General features: G+C 34.7%; 1 long non-coding RNA gene across 1 annotated transcript; it reads left to right on the forward strand.

The window, feature by feature from the left end:
• Window positions 1-7604: 7604 nt before the first annotated feature.
• On the forward strand, window positions 7605-19516 carry LOC127971132 (uncharacterized). The gene is made up of 3 exons (XR_008156754.1): window positions 7605-7680; window positions 19046-19132; window positions 19462-19516. It is a non-coding gene; the product is annotated as an uncharacterized LOC127971132 (long non-coding RNA).

Raw genomic sequence — 19516 nt, forward strand, 5'->3', positions numbered from 1 at the left:
GTGCTACCGCCAGACCCGGAGATCAGCTGAATGGATTCGAAAACGGTAAAACTCAACTTTTTAACTCTAGGGGAGTTAGAAAATTAGCCTATTAAAAAAAAAAAGTGGAGTGTTCCTTTAAAAATAAAGGTTCCTATAGGTGGCTTTCACAGTGATGCCATAAAAGAACTATTTTAGAGTTTTGTGGAATCAGAAAGTTCCATGGATCTTAAAGGTTCTTCAAGGAATTATAGATGCCAATAAAGAACCTTTAGTTTAGTGTAGAAGAGACTCATCACAGGGGTCTTTAAACAGTTTAAACAGTGATTCAGGCTCCATTATCTGCCGTCATCCTTCTGTTTTATCAGCCCTCCAGAAACACAGGCCGGTGAGAATGCATTATCTTTGACTCAGCAAACCTCAAGCGCCACACACACTTACAATACAACACACAGACCAGAACGGTCCGCTGAGGGTGAATTTAAGGGTCAGTCTGAGTCTAATTTTAAATGCTGCTCTGATTTCTAACATCTGCTCTGGGGAATCTTCTCTAAACTGCACCGGACAGGACAGATGTTTAGTGCCACATTACAGCAACTTTCGTCAGCCTATTTAACTTCTATAATGTTACATATTTCCGAGTGTAACAGGATATTCAGTTAATACAAATAGACAAGACTTCACTTTATCCATTAGATGTTAATTCCATTGTGAAAAGTGGGTAGAATAGCATCTGCCGAACATTAATCAATAGACCACATTAGCAATGGGAAGACCAGATCATTTTACTCACTTGGATCTTTGAATCTCATTCAGCACAATAGACTAATCTTTATTCAAGTCATTTATTCATTTTAGCAGAGTTAAATTCAAATATTTTATTTTTAATATCCAAATTACTTGAGATACTCCAATTAGATACATTCAAAGACTAATTATTAAAAACTAAAATGATCTTCCAGTGCCTTCTGATCCAAATCTTTCATTCTTTTTTCACTTGACAGATGTAAATATGAAATGTTCATGAGCAATCCAACACTAGCACAGCCTAAAAGGAAATTATTTCACAAGTGTAAAGAAAGTTACTACATTTTAAATGAAAGATTACAAAAAAACTTAGTTGTTGGACAATCTTCATTTAGAATAATGTGCCCCAAGGAATCTGGTGTAATAGGATCAGGAATGTGTTGTTAGAAAATAAAGCTGGTCTATTTTAATTTCACATTGACTTTGAAGCTGAAATCTGCTGCTAGCATCACCAAAAGAAATAGCAAAATAATGACAAAAACAATTCACACAGATTTCCAGAACACTACCTCCATTTGGTCGATCAAAACTTTTTAAATAAGTCTTATATATTCACCAAAGCTAAATTTATTTGATAAAAATACAGTAAAAACATTTTGAAATGTTATTACAGTTTAAAATATCTATTTTCTATCTGAATATATTCTCAAATGTAATTTATTCCTGTGATGCGATGCTGAATTTTCAAGCATCATTACTCCAGTCTTCAGTGTCACATGATCCTTCAGAAATCATTCTGCTATGATGATTTGCTGCTCAAGAAATAGTTATTATTAACCATGTTGGAAATAGTTGAGCTGATTAATATTTTCATGGAAACTGAGATTGATCCCGGATACTCTAATAAATAGAAAGTTCAAAAACATTCAAATCTTTTGTAGCATGTTTTTAGTGTAACTTCCGATCAATTGAATGCATCCTTACCATATTTCATTTAAAAGAAAATCAAATCTCAGTCATTTTCGAACAACAGTATAGCGTACAGTTGTCTCTGCATATTAAACTACGAAGTACACGAAAGTGTGACTTTTAAATTCATATTCAGACCATTTCCTCCCGGGCACTTCATTAAACCCAGTGAACAGGACATATGCCTTGTGGTACATCATGACATGTTTAATACCAATTTATGAAACCAAATGGACAGGCACACAAACACAGGCTGGAATATAAATGGCACACATGTACAGAAAATCCCTCTCTCTGGCAGAGAAACGGTTTAACATCCTCCGAGTTAAATGTGAAGCTCAACCGCTTTTTTTTCTGCAGCTCAGCCTCAGATGGCACTGTTTAAAGCTTTCTAATGCTGAACATCTGATCGAATCCAACCACAGTATAACCCAAGTTTCCATTACATTAAATCTCTATGGCCCAAACCGCCATTACATTAGGCAACAAATCAAATCTCTTCATGTTCAGTGCTGTTTAACTGAACACACACCAACTCATCTTAATCATAAAAGTTACACATTATTTCGATTGAATTAGGTCAATGGTGTGTGAACTGTGTGTAGTTTCCTACATTATTATGCCATTTACCCATACTATTCCCCCCTAAATTCTAGCGACGGGAAAATTTAAAAACACACACTGTCTTACACCACACAGAACATTTTGATGTGACATTTAGCAAAATACGCTCTTAGAAAGTTACCTTTGACCTTGGCTCTTCATTAAAACACTCGTGGTTAATGTTTGACATTCTGTATGGGCGCTCAGTACCCAAAGTCCATCCCAGCTACAGATGATCTTTTCACATGGAAAGCACATCTAGACTCACATGCATGGTTCCATCACACACAAACACAAACACACACTCAGGCTCAGCTGCTGTGCAGTACCTTGTTGTCATGTTGGCTATTCCTGAGAGCCTCTGTGCTGTGTAATTGCCAGATACCCATAATTCCTACAGCAGCAGCACACGCCCATTAAACGACATGACAGATCACTCACTGAGAGTGTATGAGTGTGACGTATGAGTATGTATGTGTCAAGATATGTCTGTATTGCCAGTAACAATAATATGGATCAACAAGAAAGATTTAAAAAATAATAATAAATCATTGTTAATAAGAAATATTTCTTGAGCAGCAAATCATCATATCAGAATGATTTCTGAAGGATCATGTGACACTGGAGACTGGAGTAATGATGCTGAAAATTCAGCTTTGCATTACAGGAATAAAATAAATGTTTAAAAATATATTCAAATAGAAAACAGTTATTTTAAATTGTAAATATTCCACTATATTACTGTTTCTCACTGAATTTTTGATCAAATGAATGCAGCCTTGTTGAGCATAAGAGACTTGTTTCAAACACATAAAAAATATGATCAACTTCAAAATTAGGTAGTATGTATTATTATTAGACTTTTTATTCTGAATCTTAATCTGAACCAATTAAGTGCACACAGTATTTTTTCACACACCCTAAAACAATATATGTGCAATTTTATTATTGTTATTATTATTAGCTTTGTATTTTTGTATTTCCTTGAGATATTTCTATTTTTAATTAATGTTTCTTTTTAAGAAAATATCAAATGCATTCATTTTTTTCTTTAGAAAAAAGAAAATATTAAAATTCATAAATTCATGAAACTTACCACAGGAAACATTATTGTCAATTGCTACTAGTGTTTCTAATCGCCATCATTTGTTTTGCAAATGCAAATCGACGTAATTTGCATCACCAGGTCAAATACAGAGCTGAAAACCAATTACATGGATGTTAAAGATTAATGAATGTAAAAATGTTCTGTTCAAGAGACCATTCTATTAACTTATTGCTGAGCCCTGAATATGATACTAAAACCTAAAATCATCATATTGTAAAGGCCATCTAGCATGGGGACAAGTTCACTATATCTAACATAACTGATGCCCTTAAGTGCAAAATGATTGATAAATAAAGTAAATAATGACTTTTATTCCAAAAACACACATATTGGATTGGTCATAATTATTAGCTTTATATAAAAAACTAGAAGTCTACAGTGAGTCTCATTTAGATGCATTTGTGTGTGTGTGTGTGTGTGCACATGACTGATTGACTGAGAGACTTCCAGTATTGTCAGCAGAACAGTAGGGTCTTCAGGGTGATCAATTCTGTTTAATTACTTTCCCTGGACTTGTCCATCACCTTCACTCTTAACATCACACAAACTGGCACTCATACGACTACTGGATTCTTAACAAACACACACACACACACACACACACACACACCATCACGCAAACGCCAAAAAATTATCTCAAAGAATGGCCTTATCTTTCAACTCAACAATCCTCTACTCAATCACTGCCACCCAAAAAATCTTCAACATGCTTTCAGAGAGATCTGCCTCCACCTTTTGGCTGTCCTGTGATATTTTGAGGTGACATTTGTTCATTTTTTGTGTGTTGGTTTTTCTGCAAGTTCCATCCGACAGCTTCGGCTTAATCTCACATCTTTATTGATTGGATTGAAATAAGGCAGTATTTCTTCAGGGACCGTGGGTTGGCCACGCAGCAGGGGCCAGACAAAATGTGCAAAAAGGCAGAGAGGAAAACAGAGAGTTATTGCCATAGACAGCTATTTTGATGCTTAAAAATGACTGCCAATGTTGTTGCCTCATGTAATCCAATGGTTTCATGACATTTTGACTTGAAGAAAGCAGGTAATTCACAGGTCACCATATAAGGTACATTTTGAGGGATCTTACAAAGCACTTTTACAGTGCAATAAAAAGCATCACAAACCCACAGTCTTTCACAAAAACTCTTGCATAGCAGACTTTGTTTTAAAAATTATTTGCATGCATAGATACACACACACACACACACACACACACACGGATAAATTGAAGAGTTTAGGCCTATATCTTAGGCCCTGTAACCATTTCTAAATTTTACATTCTCACCATTTCCTCAATATTAATCTAATAATCTATTTGACATGCACTAGTCATTGTTAATTGTCCTGGTTTGTCACAAATTAATAAATAATAAATGAATATGTATACAATATATTGCTTAATAAATATACATATATAATTATATTTCATATTATATATATATATATATATATATATATATATATATATATATATATATATATATATATATATATATATATATATATATATATATATAAACAGTAATAACTTTTTAACATATTAAATTATATATTTCTGTAAATATTAAATATATTTGTATATGTTTGTAACTAATATTAGTTACAAACATATACAAATATATTTAATATTTACATAAATATATATTTGTTACAAATGCTTTTTAAAGTTATATTATTTGTATTATATTAATTGCATACATTTTATATATATATTTTTTTTAGATTTAAATATAAATATAAATAATATATTGAGATATAATCTCTACAGACGGACCCATCCAAAGTACCTGTCTGGGACCATTAACACAAAAGAGGGCCACTTTATCACAAACAAACATTTCATCCCCTTCTCCATCTCAATGCAGTCTGGATACCGGATGTCTGCGTGACCCACTAACCCTCTTCAGACGCGAGATGACACCGCCGCACACGCACACGCACACCGCCGGCGCAGACACACAAAGACTGACCGTAACAAACGATCAGCACGCGGTATTTAACTCTCTCGGGAGCTGCAGTGCGCTAAATACATCAATGCTGTCTACCTTACCCACATACAGCCGGCTGCGTAATGCTGCCTTTCCGTGCGTAACGGGTTACGGGACATCAAAATAGAGGCTTCAAGATAACAAGTGTAAGTGCAGACTGTATTTTTTTCCTGACACGTCAGGGGTCCTGTGAAGGAGAACACCGCCAAATAAACGAGTGTGAACAACTGAGCCGTGCGTAAATGTGATTTAAATCACCTCGTTCTGTCACTTCCACTGCTGTCAAGGTCAGACGTCCTATTGTATCATGTCACCGTATCACTTACAACGTCTTCACTTAAATCATCCAAGGGATATAAATCTCATTAAACACATCCAGGCTTACACACACACACACCTTTTTTACAGGTAGAGAGAGAGAAGAAGTGATCGTTTAGGGCGTCTTGTGTCTCGTCTGGCACTGGGATGTCTGGTTGTCTGACGCCTATATCTCCACTGTTTCATTATGATAGTTGGGCTAACAATAGATCAATAAGCATTGCCATTGCATTGTATTGCATCGTCAGACATAAAACTGCATGCATTGAAGATGCATCATCATTTGCAACTACAGAGTATTCATGAGGCTGCGATTAAAGCAAGATACTCTCTCTGCAGCTGTTCAAAACATCACATCTCAGGATTTGCCTTAAATACAGCCTGTGTCTAACACATACAGTGGGTCCTTGTGTTAAAGGCATCGTGGAGTAAAACACACATACACAGAAAGCCTGAAACGCAGCCATATTATCCCCAGCCTCCCAGTGCAGTAACCATGACAACAGGATGGCTGGGAGACACTGCGCTCTCTCAAAAGGCTTCGGCTGGTCCTTTCTTCCTTCCAAAATAGACCCCAAAAGCTTTTCAAGAGCACCTCGTCCTCCATATAAAACAGAAGGGGTCTCTCTCTCTCTAGCATTTAAAACCACCCAGGCCACACATATATATATATATATATATATCCCGAGAACACGTTGCAGTTTCATGCATAGCTACCAGAGAAAATATCTGCCGGCATTGCAAACGCATTCAACTTAACGTGTAAGATTTAAATGCGCATCAAAGAGCAAAAGCATTGAGTGAGCTTACAGTTAGTTTGTGATGCATTACATGCGTTAACCCAGTTATAAGCGTCCTAGATGTTGCATATATATATATATGATATATAAGATACTCACCACCAAAAAAATTGCTAAACAAATCCCTCCGCAAAATGAAGCAATTTTGGCAGCGTCTTGTCTCTCTATATCATCCGAGCGGATCGGTTTGCTGTGTTCAAGGAGGAAGCTGTGCAAAAGGCTTATCAGAACCGAGTCTGACACCTGCCGTTTCCTCTCGCCGCCGCGTGGACAGTGCACAGCGACAGAGAGACCGACCGGCTGCGCGCGAGAGCTCGGTTGTGTGTGTGAGTGAGCGCGCGAGCTGCGGCGGCTGTCTCGTGCCCCCGCGAACGCGCTGGACGAGCAGCACTTCAGACTGTTGCTCACAGTCTTTCCACATCAATAATACATCATAAAGCACAATTCGCGCGCGCTGGGGGGTTCTAAGAGAATATTCAGACTCATTCGTCTTATATAAGCCATCGTGACAATTCAGAATCAACATGACAGGCATTTTCAAATAATTATGGTTTACATTTCAACAAAATTTAGGGCATTGGAATATGAGCAGCTGATCTGACATGTTTTACATGTCTACAAATCAAAATATGTGTGTGTATATGTGTGTGAATACATTTTAATTCGTAAACATTTTAATATCTCTCAAGATGTGTGTGTGTGTGTGTGTGTGTGTGTGTATATATATATATATGCGCTACATGGAACATGATGATAAATTATATAAATAATCAAAATTTGTTATATTTATTATCAATTTCTTCGTACAGGTGAAAATCCAACAAAATACACTTCATGTTGAAGTGTATCATAACAGTCTTTTCTGCTACCCTGAGACGGTAATAATAATAATGATGATAATAATAATAATAATAATAATAATAATAATAATAGTAATAATAATAAAAATAATAGAGGAAGTAGTAGTAGTAGTAGTAGTAATTATTTATTAGAATCCTGAATGTTTCCTCAAATAAAATGTATTGATTTTTAGACAGGCAATAATTCAGGCATACCTAATGAATTTAAATTGGGACCTTACCCAAAAAGTCGAGGACAATCTTGAAAGGAACTTCGCTGTAAGGAGAGGGAAAAATAGAAAGAAAAGAAGAAAAACTAAAAAGCTACTGGTAAGTTTAAGAACATTCCCTGTTTACTCTAAACTCACAACACAATCATTTGCATGATTCAAAATATGAAAAAATGTGAAAAATCAGTACTGAAATTTCCTACTTTAGACCCATTTTTATGGACTCATGGAGTTTGTTTTTACCTTCAAAACAAGTTTTAACTTGACGATTAAGAGTAGCATTGTTACTGTCCTGGGATGTGACCAATTTATTCCATTCTGTTCACTGGTGAACCAAACATATTTCACAAATATATGATGATGTTGGAATACTCATAAAAAATAGCATTGTTACCAAGAAGGCCCTTACTAGCCCTGTTCTCTCTTCTACTACTATAAAAAGTGATATTTGTATATAATGTTCAAAACCCCTTTCATAACAGATGGAAAACTTTGATATTTAATCTTTGATAAAAGTGGGAAACACTGATGATCTGCAAATGAAAAGAGATTATTAATGGATCTATATATTTAATTATTTGACCTCTGATGGTAAGCAGTAAGAAGATGCCATGATATACTGTGAAAGAGTCCCAGCTAAAGGTGTTCTTATATTCTTACACTAACTAGCCTGTAAATACAATAAATGGGATCATGTGACAATTTGCCATTTAGGATGCTGTATCTCTGCATTGTTAAGTCAGTGGAAAAGCAATGTTGTTGAAATGTCACTAACTAAATAAAATCTAGTGATTGGAAGGTGTCAGTTTTTGATGAAGCCATACATTAGATTTTATTGGGCAGGTCTCTCCTGTTTGGGTAATTTGCATTTTGCTTCAGAGCATAAAAATGAACCAGTGAAACACCCACACTGTCATCCCGATGTTCATCCAAGGAGAAACTGGAAAAGAAAGAAAGAGAGGAAAAAAGAAAAAAACATGGCATTCACCTGAGCTAATGATACTTCAGGGACCTGAGGGTGGGTTTATGGGCTCTGCTTGTGAGAGAAAATGAAAATTGTGCGATCAGGACCACTACAACAGCAGACCCCCAGACACTGTCAATCTTAATCATTTATTCATTAGACTTCCACCCTCTTCCTCGGCTATCCCTTCATCCCATGGGATTCGGTGGAGGCAGGTTGGGGGCGGGTGGGACATCCCGGCTCGACAGCAGGAGGAATCCTGAAGGAGTGTCTGTGTTGGAAATGTCACAGGAAGGTAGTGTCCTTTACAGAAATGGGGGATGAGAGGAGACAAAACTGAGGTGTTTTTTTTTTTTTGGGGAGGGTGAGAATGGAAGAAAGGTGTTATAGAGCTTAAACAGATGGAAATTATTGTACCATGGGTGGATGGATAGACAGATTGGAAGAGAGATGTGAAATGAGCAGTTAGAAATGAATTTGAAAATAATAAGGCAGGAGTGTTCAAAAAATTAATGTTCTGTCAATTGTTTATTCACCCTGAAACCCTTTCTTAACCATAACCATAAGTAACCTTTATTTTTGTCTGTGGAACACTTTTAATAAATTAAATAAGAAAATAGCTTTGCGTACACAGTGGATTGAAATTTTACATTTGACTAACAATATTCTGCTCCACCAAAGTGCTTGAATATCTTTCACTTCTGCATCATTCAGATTATAAAAATGGCTTTAAATATGAACAATTAAACAGCATTGGTTGTGGTTTGGTTCCTCATCATATGGCTTCAGAAGTCTTGGAAAATAGTACTACAGAGGACATTTATGTTTGTATGTTTTTTATTTATTTTTTCTTAATTTTGCACTAAAATTACTAAAAACACATGCACAGAAAATCAGTTGTGATTAAAAATATTTATGCCTAAATTGAATATTTATCCATTTGACCCACATTTGAAATTTCCACCCATTTGTATTTTAACATCAGCAAACAAATAATTTAACAGGATGCATATTTGTAAGGTCTTTTAATATTAACTAGTTGAATCTATTTGATTTTATTTCAATAATCATTTTCAATAAAAATAGCAAGCCGTATTGCATTGTATGAGACTGAAACTAATTGGATTTATTAATTAAAAAAATATATAAACCTGGTTGTGTATGCTTAAAACAGTTTAATACTATCATAGAGAAATCACACCTGTATCGCTTATGCATGGCTGGAAAATATGCATCACCTTAAATTAATGTAAAAATTTAATCCAAATGGATGATATCCAATTAAAAAAAAACAGAAAATGTTAAATTTAGGCCTAAATATTTAGCAGTTGTTCAAATTTACAGAAGACTAATAAATGCTGTATAATTAGTGTTTATTGTTAGTTCATTTTAACTAATGTAGTGTATCACATGCAACCTTACTGTAAGTGTCACCAAAATAAATATTTAATTAATTTATTTTCATATGAGCTATTCCTTTAAAGAAAATTAATATATGGTCTGTGGGTTCGGTGAAGGATGTACAGTATGATGGATGGAGCGTGTGATGGACAGAAATGAATGATGGATGGACAGGGGTAGAAAATCGAGTGTGACAGAGATGGGAGACGCGGGCAGAGGAGGGAGAGACTGGCCTCAGGGATACTTAGCAAGCGGAGACAGTAAGAGCTGGGGACAGCATGGACAGGATCTGATTGGTCATTTGTGAGTTTTCAGTCCACGGATGAGAATGAAAGAGATGCAGCTGGTTTCCCAGAGGCCTCTCCTGAACCCTGGGCCACTGCTCCCAATGGACTGTTTTCTCACCACAAAACACACACTGGCTGGAGGCCAGCAGGACTGTCCAAACAGAAACACGCATGGACAGAAGGAGCCTGTGAGATAGCAGGGTGAATGTAAAGACTTCTGGTGGAGTTCAGAGAACTGGTTAGTGTAGCTTGGGGAAGGGGGAGGAGCTGAAGTGTAGGTGCAAGGCATTATGGGTACACTCCATGGGGACGACCAGGTGAGGAAGGCAGTTAAAAGAAACTGAGTCAGCAGGAGAGAAGGAATGGGGAGGTACAAAATGGATAGAATGAATGATTTGCTGCTCAAGAAACATTATTATGAATGTTAAAAACAGTTGCTGTTTAATATTTTTTGTGAAAACTGATACATTTTTAGATTATTTAAAGTGTAGAACATCCAAAGGAATATAATTTATTTGAAACAGAAATCACTGTAAGATTATAAAAGTCTTCACTATCATTGTTGACCAGTGTAATGTATCCTTGCTGAATAAAATAACTTCCTTAAAAAATTATATATATATATATATATATATATACACACACACATACAACCGTCATTACACTGTTATCAGTTACAGTTGCTGAGAAAAAAAAAAGTGTAATTAAATTACAGTTACTTATGAAAGGGTTAACAATTACAAAGGGGGTTACATGTGAATATTGAGATAATAATACTGAATACCAATAATATGAGACACCAATGTTTCAGGGGGTTAGGACACAAAATAGTACACATGCTTATTCTATAATTGTTATATTTCCTATTTGGGTTAATGTATTTGCTTTATTTTAAGATTAACTGTTTTTTTTCCATAGCATTTTTAGATATCATAGCTATGCAAAGATTCGAATTCAAAAACAGCATCATAGCTTTTAAAATATATCTTATGATTTTCGATGATCAGAATGATTTAAATCAGAATTATTTCAAATCAAGTCTGATTTTGTGATGGCTGTGTTTAAAAATATATATATAATCTTAATTGAGGTTATGACTGTAATCAGTTTTTAAATAGGACTGTAAGGATAACCATGCCTGGTTTAAATGTTTCAAAATGATTAACAGTTGAAAATATTAGAAATTTAGAAAAGTATTCAAAAAGTAATTAAATGTAATAAGTTACATTACTTTAAAAAAGGAATTGAAATAGTTACACTACTTATAATATATTATACAGAGTAACTTGTGACCTGTAACCTATTACTTTTCCAAAGTAACTTTCACAACACTGCACATTTCAATATCATAAAATGATGATTGATAAAAAGGCTGTTTGAAAGCAGTTAATTATGCTTAGTTCATTTGCTTTTGACATTTTAGTTGTTATTATTCATTATATTCTGACACATCTAATCTCGTTTTTTATAACAGAGCAAGGTTAAATATCATGCACATTTGCTCACCATAACAACAGATGATCAGTTTCCTAAATCTTGGGCAGAGGAATTGCAGAATTGAAGGGAGAGGAGGATACGGGAGATGTTGAGATGCTGAAGGAGAACAGTTGCCGGGGTGTGCTGGCATTTTGGCTGGTTCATGGAGTGAAGGTTTTGGTTCAGCTGTACAGTGTCAGCCCAGTGAACAGGAACCAGTCATCCCTTGACATTTGAAAAGCCTGACAAGACCATAATATCTGCAGCACTGCAAAGAATGGGTGGGTTGGGTCGGTTTGTGTGTGTGTGTATGTGTGTGTGCGTGCGTGCATGATATAGTCTAATGCAAGATATCCATCTACACAAACTGTTAAAGTCAAGACGATGTGTACTTTATCTGAAGAAAACAGAGGCGCTTAAATCTCAAGGCCATCATGGTTTTATTGTCCATTTGCTTTGAAAAGTAACAGCACACCGAATATTCCACATGATTTCATTTGAAAAAGCTTCTAACCCTTAAAGTATCAACAATAGTTAATAGTGCCTTAGCAAGCAAGCAGCCATTAAGTATGACAAATCTGCTCGTTGTCCCGTTACGTCTAAAGGTATTTAAGGCTATTTATTTCATTAAACACAAGTTTTGGATGAGAAATTTAGCATGTGATGGGTTTAAACACCTCCTTGACGTCTGTTGACAGAAATGTCATACTTAAATGTCAGAGTGTTTAGCCGTAATAGAGCGAAGCGACCAAACAAAGGGCTTGAGTGTTTATCTCGCCGCCACTGCTGCAATCTCTACACTTTCACTAGGCAAATACAATACCATCTGATCACTCACTGTTCTGCTTTGTTACATTTCCTTCTGTGTAAGTGTGAGCTTGAGATGCCACTAATGCCTCTGTGCACATGTGTGCACCACCCTGACTGCTGACTATGCTAAAACAAAAGAAAGATACAGCAAAAATGTGAATTATACTACTGTACTTCTATGGCGTTTTGTCAGTGTGTATGTCTGCTGCAATGTTTCATGAGCCCATTGTTGCCACCCTTTATTTGCATATGCTGTCTGACTGTCTGTGTTTGTTTGCTGCAGTGATCAATAGAATATATATTATATATATGTATAGATATATAAATTTTGATTCAAAAGTTTGATAATAACTATTAATAATATTAAAAATATTGTAATAATATTTCACAATATCTGTTTTGATTAAATAATGCAGCCTTGGTGAGCATAAGATAATTCTTTCAAAAACAAAAAAAATCTTACTGACCATACATATGTGAACAGCTACAGTATGTATAAAAAAAATTTCTTATCATTTAAATTCTAATTTGCTTTTAACAGGTAATAGCTGAAAGCATGCATGCACATTCTATAATGCACCTAATTTACATAGAAAGGTGTGTTCGGCTCAAAAGAACAATGGCTTAATTTAAATACAAAAAGTACTGATATTTTTGTACATTTAGTGCTCTGTTAAACTGGCGCAACTGATCTCGGCCACAGACATGTTTACAGTTCATGTGCAATGCCCATGTGTGCATGTGACAGCGAAAGCAAAAGCACGTTGGTTTTCACATTATGACATTTACACAGTATTGCGGCATGCTGTTGTGCTGTCACAAAACACAAAGCGCATAAAGATGTCAGATTCCAGCTGTCATGTGGAAAATTGACAAGAACAACAACAGAAAACCCAGTGGGAAGCAGAAATAAAAATAATGTTCATGTGACTCCCAATGCCGACCAGACGGCGGGACGCAATTATGGCTGTCCAGTAATGAGCTAGTCAGCACGAGTTAACATCAAGAGGGACAAGAAGCAAATCTGACATGCAGACTTATCTAATTACAGCACACTCCTGATGTGTGAGAGAGAAAGATGGTTTGATGGTTGAAGGTTTATTTGGTCATTAACGCCCATTATCACACACACAGATGCACACACTCATTATGAGTTGAATTGATATTACAGTGCTAGTCCAGGTTATGAAATAATGCAATTAGCAGCTCTTGCAAAAGCAAGCATCACTATCACCCCAGTCATATCTCGAGAACCGCAGGTGGACACTTCTGACTTGAGCCAGAAAAAGGAGTTGTGAAAAAATTCTGAACTGAAGAATTGGTTCAATTTGAATTCATGAGTTGGACTTGAATTTGAATTAAATTGGCTACACCCCACAGGAATTTGAACTGGAATGACAGGAAGAGGAATTTACTGAGCAGCAGTGCAAAGAAATGCAATGCAGATAATGCATTCTGTGAAATGAAGTGTTCTTTTATACCCTGATGGTGGAAAAAATTATGCTAAATCTGACCAGTCAGACTGAAAATAATTTCTTGAATTGCGATTTGAATAGGATTCCAAAAAACATACGAATGTAACTTGAAACGGATTTGCACAAATTGTATTTCACGTAGTTTGTTGCCGTTCAAACTATCTAAATATGATCAGATTTTGGTTTTGTACAAAAATCGGATTTGGGCTGACAGTTTGAACGAGACTCTACAACAAACAACGGGTAGGGACTACAAAGAGCTTCTTCCTTGGTTTGTGACATCACAAACCCAAAAATATACATAAACGGGAAAATGCAGCAGGGGGGGCGGGGGGGCATGTTGCACATGCAACTACCCGAAATGGTAATGGTCGTGACGTATCCGGACAAGATGCACTAGGTGGTTAGTGTATTTCAACACACTGAGGCTACTAACCAATCTGAGCCCAGTGCTTATTTCTGAGGGAGGAGCTTCATAGAACTAGAAAGTCAACAAACCTTTTTAGGAGAATGTAAAATATGTGGAAAATAATGTGATTTTTAAAAAACAAAGCATGAACACATTAAAGTGCACCCCATAAACACAACAAAGCATTTATGAATAGCTGATTGGCCACCCTTTTAAAATATAATTGCCCTTACATTTTTATATGTGGCACTCCTATAGCATTTATTAGACTGTTTTATCTATCTATCTATATATATATATATATATATATATATATATATATATATATATATATATATATATATATATATATATATATATATAAACTAAAGTTCAAGCATCAAGGCTTTTGGAAATCCAAAATAATGTTTTTTTTTTTTACTGAAAGTTTCTAGCATCTCAATTCAAATTCTATTCAAATTCAGGTATTCTTTAGTTTATTTCTGAATGGTGAACAACCTGGCAAGGCCCCAGCACTGTAGCAGCAACTTTTGCACAAGTGAGCACCATTCACAATCTCTTCAGAAAACATAAAGATGTAGTTAGTTTATATAAAATTCAAAATAAATAGTTTTACTCCGCAAGGACTTGCTAAACTGATCAAAGGTGATAGTTTATATTCTATATTTAAAAAAATGCAGTTCTTTTGAACTGTTTTCAACATTGATTAGAATAAGAAATATTTCTTTAGCAGCAAATCAGCATATTAGAATTATTTCTGAAGGATCACACTAAAGACTGGAGTAATGATGCTGAAATTTCAATTTTGACATCACATACATACAGTAAATATGTATTTAAATGTTTTGACTTGTAGATAAAGCAGCAACCAATGAGTGTGTGCATGCAGAAATCAGCACAGTCCCCTAAAACCAGTGCATGAGAAAGTGATGAAGATTTGTTCTGTTCACTCAGAGAGAGAGAACTGAGGTCCCAGACTGGAACAATGACATCAACTCTAGTTCTCATGAAACTGCAGAGTAATACAAGCATACACAGAGAGAAACAACAGAGAGAGGGAGAGCAAACAGAAAGAAAGACAGAGGGAGAGATTAACTGGTGAATGTTGACCTTGCCAGCTGGTGGTTGAAGGAGCTACTTACACACACACACACACACACACCCGGATATAGCTCTCTGGAGTGCACGAGCTGTCAGGTTGGCACTATGATGCAGTGGAGGAGGGGCCATATAGGGTGTGAGTTTATACCAATCCCTAAACATCCTCTCCATCACAAACAATCCACATGCTTACCCAAAATCCCACAGGCTGGATGCATCACTGTTTACAACTGGCTTGGCATGGGCCATTACAGGCCTAAACCACATCTGATCTCTGACCTCCATACGGTCAGTCCAGACTTAGCAACAGATCTCACACTCCCAACAAATCTGCTTCAAACATTTGCTTGGTCTTCATCCAGACAGGCAAGATGCACACTGTAAAAAATTGTTTCATCATTATAACAACAACATCTGTTTTTAACTGTTTAATTTGTTACAATAATTAGTTTTTTTTTGTATACAATATTCAAGTATTTTTAAAGTGCCAACATTGCACTGAGCTTAAGTAACTTTGACATCACTTTGACTTTTAGTTTAAATAGGTTAATCAAATATTTTAAAATTATTTAAATAATTTAATTTTAAATTGTTTATTCATTCATTTATAATATACACATATACATATTTAATCATATATATCCTAGTTTAATGAAAACTAAAGTATTTTTAACAGTATGACAGTATGAAAAACTGAATTATAAAGAAAATAAATTCTCAGTTCGGTTTTCATAGAGACTGTTTTGCATACAGTGATTGCCACTGTGACAACACACATTATAGACTTGGGTATCATTGTTAGATATTGAAAAGATGCAAAAACAAACATCTGTTGATAAGAGAAATGTGTTTCGTTCACATCTAAAGACAAGCTTGGTATCACACACAGATCTCAAAATAATCTGTTTTACATGAATCTGACCATCTAAACAAACAACCTCTGCCAGTTCATAAATCTTTTTATTTTTTTATTTTTTTATGTCGTTTATGTTTTCTGCCTATCTGTAATAATGTACAGTTAGGAAGAAAAAATAATAATTTGCTCGATTAGAAACTAACACCAAATGCACCACAAGGGGGCGTTGTTCAATAGTGAATTACATTACGGCCATATAAACTGTAACTGTATATCGCTACAACTATAAATTATTGATAGGGTGGGAATACTATTGCAACTAATCATAAATTGCCCTACATTTCACATTTGCATTTTAATCGAATTACTAATTAGCAATTAACTTAACACTTTCACCCATTGTCAATTATTTACTACAGAAAGCAATCTGAGATTATGTGCTTTTTGACAATTGTGAAGGTTCATTGTTGGATTCAAACCTCAAATCTTGTTGTCAGCCCAGATGTTTAACTCCTACACTAAGCCATTTAAATCTGAATTTAGACAGATGATATATTTCCACTGATATGAACCCTGATAAGGATTTGACCCAGAAACCACCCTCTGCCACATTGTCACATGTTTATGTTGTCACAGGTCAGGCCAGTCCTCAATTTGAGCCAAAGATGAATAGATGGAAAGCAATGAACTCTCGCTGACTGTGGGAAAATACCAGTTAGACAGACATTAAACCTACATGAAACTGAAACAATCTGGGTCTGGGTGCCTTGCCAAATACGGTAACAAGTAATGTTGACTTTAATGAGGCAAACGGACCACATTTTCTGAACGTCTTCCATGCCTGCATTTCTTCTTACCCCTGAGCAGCAGTTTTGCAGCAATATCACCCGCTGTATCATTACACAGGCTATCTGTGAACTGTTGTTGTACAGATAGGGTTTATAACTGCTCAACCAGCACCAGTGTTAATTCCACATCAGTCTAGAGCCTAAAAAACACAGAGGCACATCACTGTTGTTTCAAACAAACTGCAGCAGTTCATTATGCCTTCAATTGTTTCATTAATGCATAGGGCAATGTCACAAATAATTACAACAGCAACATCTGCTTTTATGTGTTTAATTGTTAAAATAATTTATCTTGTATGCAATTTTATTAAGGTTCAGAGTTTCAATTTTAAACAATTTTTTTAAAAGTATATTTAAAATAGCAATAAAGTGCAGCTTAAATAGTCAAGTAACTTTGACATCACTTGGATTTTACGTAATTTAAATTGGTTTATTATTTAAAATATTTTATTATATCCTATTAAATATTTAATTATTAAAACATATTACATATTTTTAAAATGTTTTTGTTTTTATTGTATATTCATTGGTATATAATGAAATATTTAATCATATATTTCCTAGTTTAATTAAAATAATTTAATTCTAAACAAAATCAATTAAAATAATGTTCACAAACTTTAAGTCCAAGTTATATATATATATATATATATATATATATATATATATATATATATATATATATATATATATATATATATATATATATATATATATATATATATATATATATATACACACAATATAATCAAAAGCAATAAAAGATAAGAACATATATTTTTAAAAGGAATGTTTTGGTATCCTGATTCCTGACACAATTTTCATGATAATCATGTACATTTTTAATACCGTAATGAATCTCGATTATTATTATTTTTTATATTAATTACCAAAATCATTTGCAGTAATTATTCCCATTGGTGATACTCATTAGATTCACATTAGCATGTTTAAACTGCAGTAAAAAATAAAATAATGCAATTTAATGTTGTTGTTTTTTATCTACATCAGCATACATTTAAAAGCAGTACAACAAATACTCACAGTGTAAATATTTAAATTGATATAAAATATTTAATTGTTATTAAAATTACAGTGCAGATGAATGTTTTCCATTACAGTAATACATATTTAAAGAAAACACTGCTTACTTGTAATAGAATAATAATTATTATTATTATTATATAAAAAGCAAAATATAATATTTTCTCAATTAATTTTTATTTTGGAATGAATGACCTTGAAAGGTTTTGTGAGATTATTTTTCTTAAAATAAAGAGTTGCAAGGTCACTATGTTTAATTTGGCCAAAAAAAAAAAAAAAACATTTCCATTTATGTAAATACACAGGGAAGATGCCAAAAGTGATGCAACATTTAACATTAACACTACTGGGTTCAAATGACTGCTGTAGAATCTCACAGGATTTCAATGCAGTGTAAGAAAAAGTTGTTAAGTTGTTCAAAGTTGTAAATACAGATATTTGGAGCATGTTGTACAAGAAACTACTATTTCACACTCATAATTCATACTTCTACTTTGTTATTATTTGTGATGATTCTGATCACAAACACAGTTCCAAAGTCCTGGAACAACAACAGACTCTATGGAAATCTTTTGTGTTTAAACATTCCTAGTCCATGGGATTGCTTTGAAAGTCAAATATGCTGTGTGTGTGTGTGTGTGTGTGTGTGTGTGTGTGTGTGTGTGTGTGTGTGTGTGTGTGTGTGTGTGTGTGTGTGTGTGTGTGTGTGTGTGTGTGTGTGTGTGTGTGTGTGTGTGTGTGACATACACCACATGAACCCTAACCTGCTCTGCACTCCATTGTTGTCTATGCAGGCTCACATGGAGTAAACGGTACTCACATGAACCCACAAACCCATGTGGTCCATTTCAAAAAGAGTGGTGAAAGTCACATGACCACAGGTCAGTAAACTTAATCAGAAACATTTCCTGTTTTTCAGAATGCACACACCCGCATTTCATGAGTCAAGTCATTTCAAAGGAAATTTTTAGGGAAATTTATAAAGCACGCTTGTAGGAAAACAGAATATCATGTGACCCTTATTTGAATCTTGGTGAAAATGAATTGTGTACTTGTTAAAGAGATTTCACCCAGAAATAAAAAATTCTGTGATCATTTACTCACTTTTTCAAAAGAAATTGCAAAATAAACAACACTGGTACCCATTGACTTCCACTGTATGAACAAAAAACAATGAGACATTCCTCAAGATATCTTTTGTGTTCCACAGAAGGAAGACAGACACACTGGGACACACTTTACCAGATGACTCCCTTCATAGTGGG

The sequence above is a fragment of the Carassius gibelio genome, chromosome B14 (assembly GCF_023724105.1).
Source record: "Carassius gibelio isolate Cgi1373 ecotype wild population from Czech Republic chromosome B14, carGib1.2-hapl.c, whole genome shotgun sequence".
NCBI lineage: Eukaryota > Metazoa > Chordata > Actinopteri > Cypriniformes > Cyprinidae > Carassius > Carassius gibelio.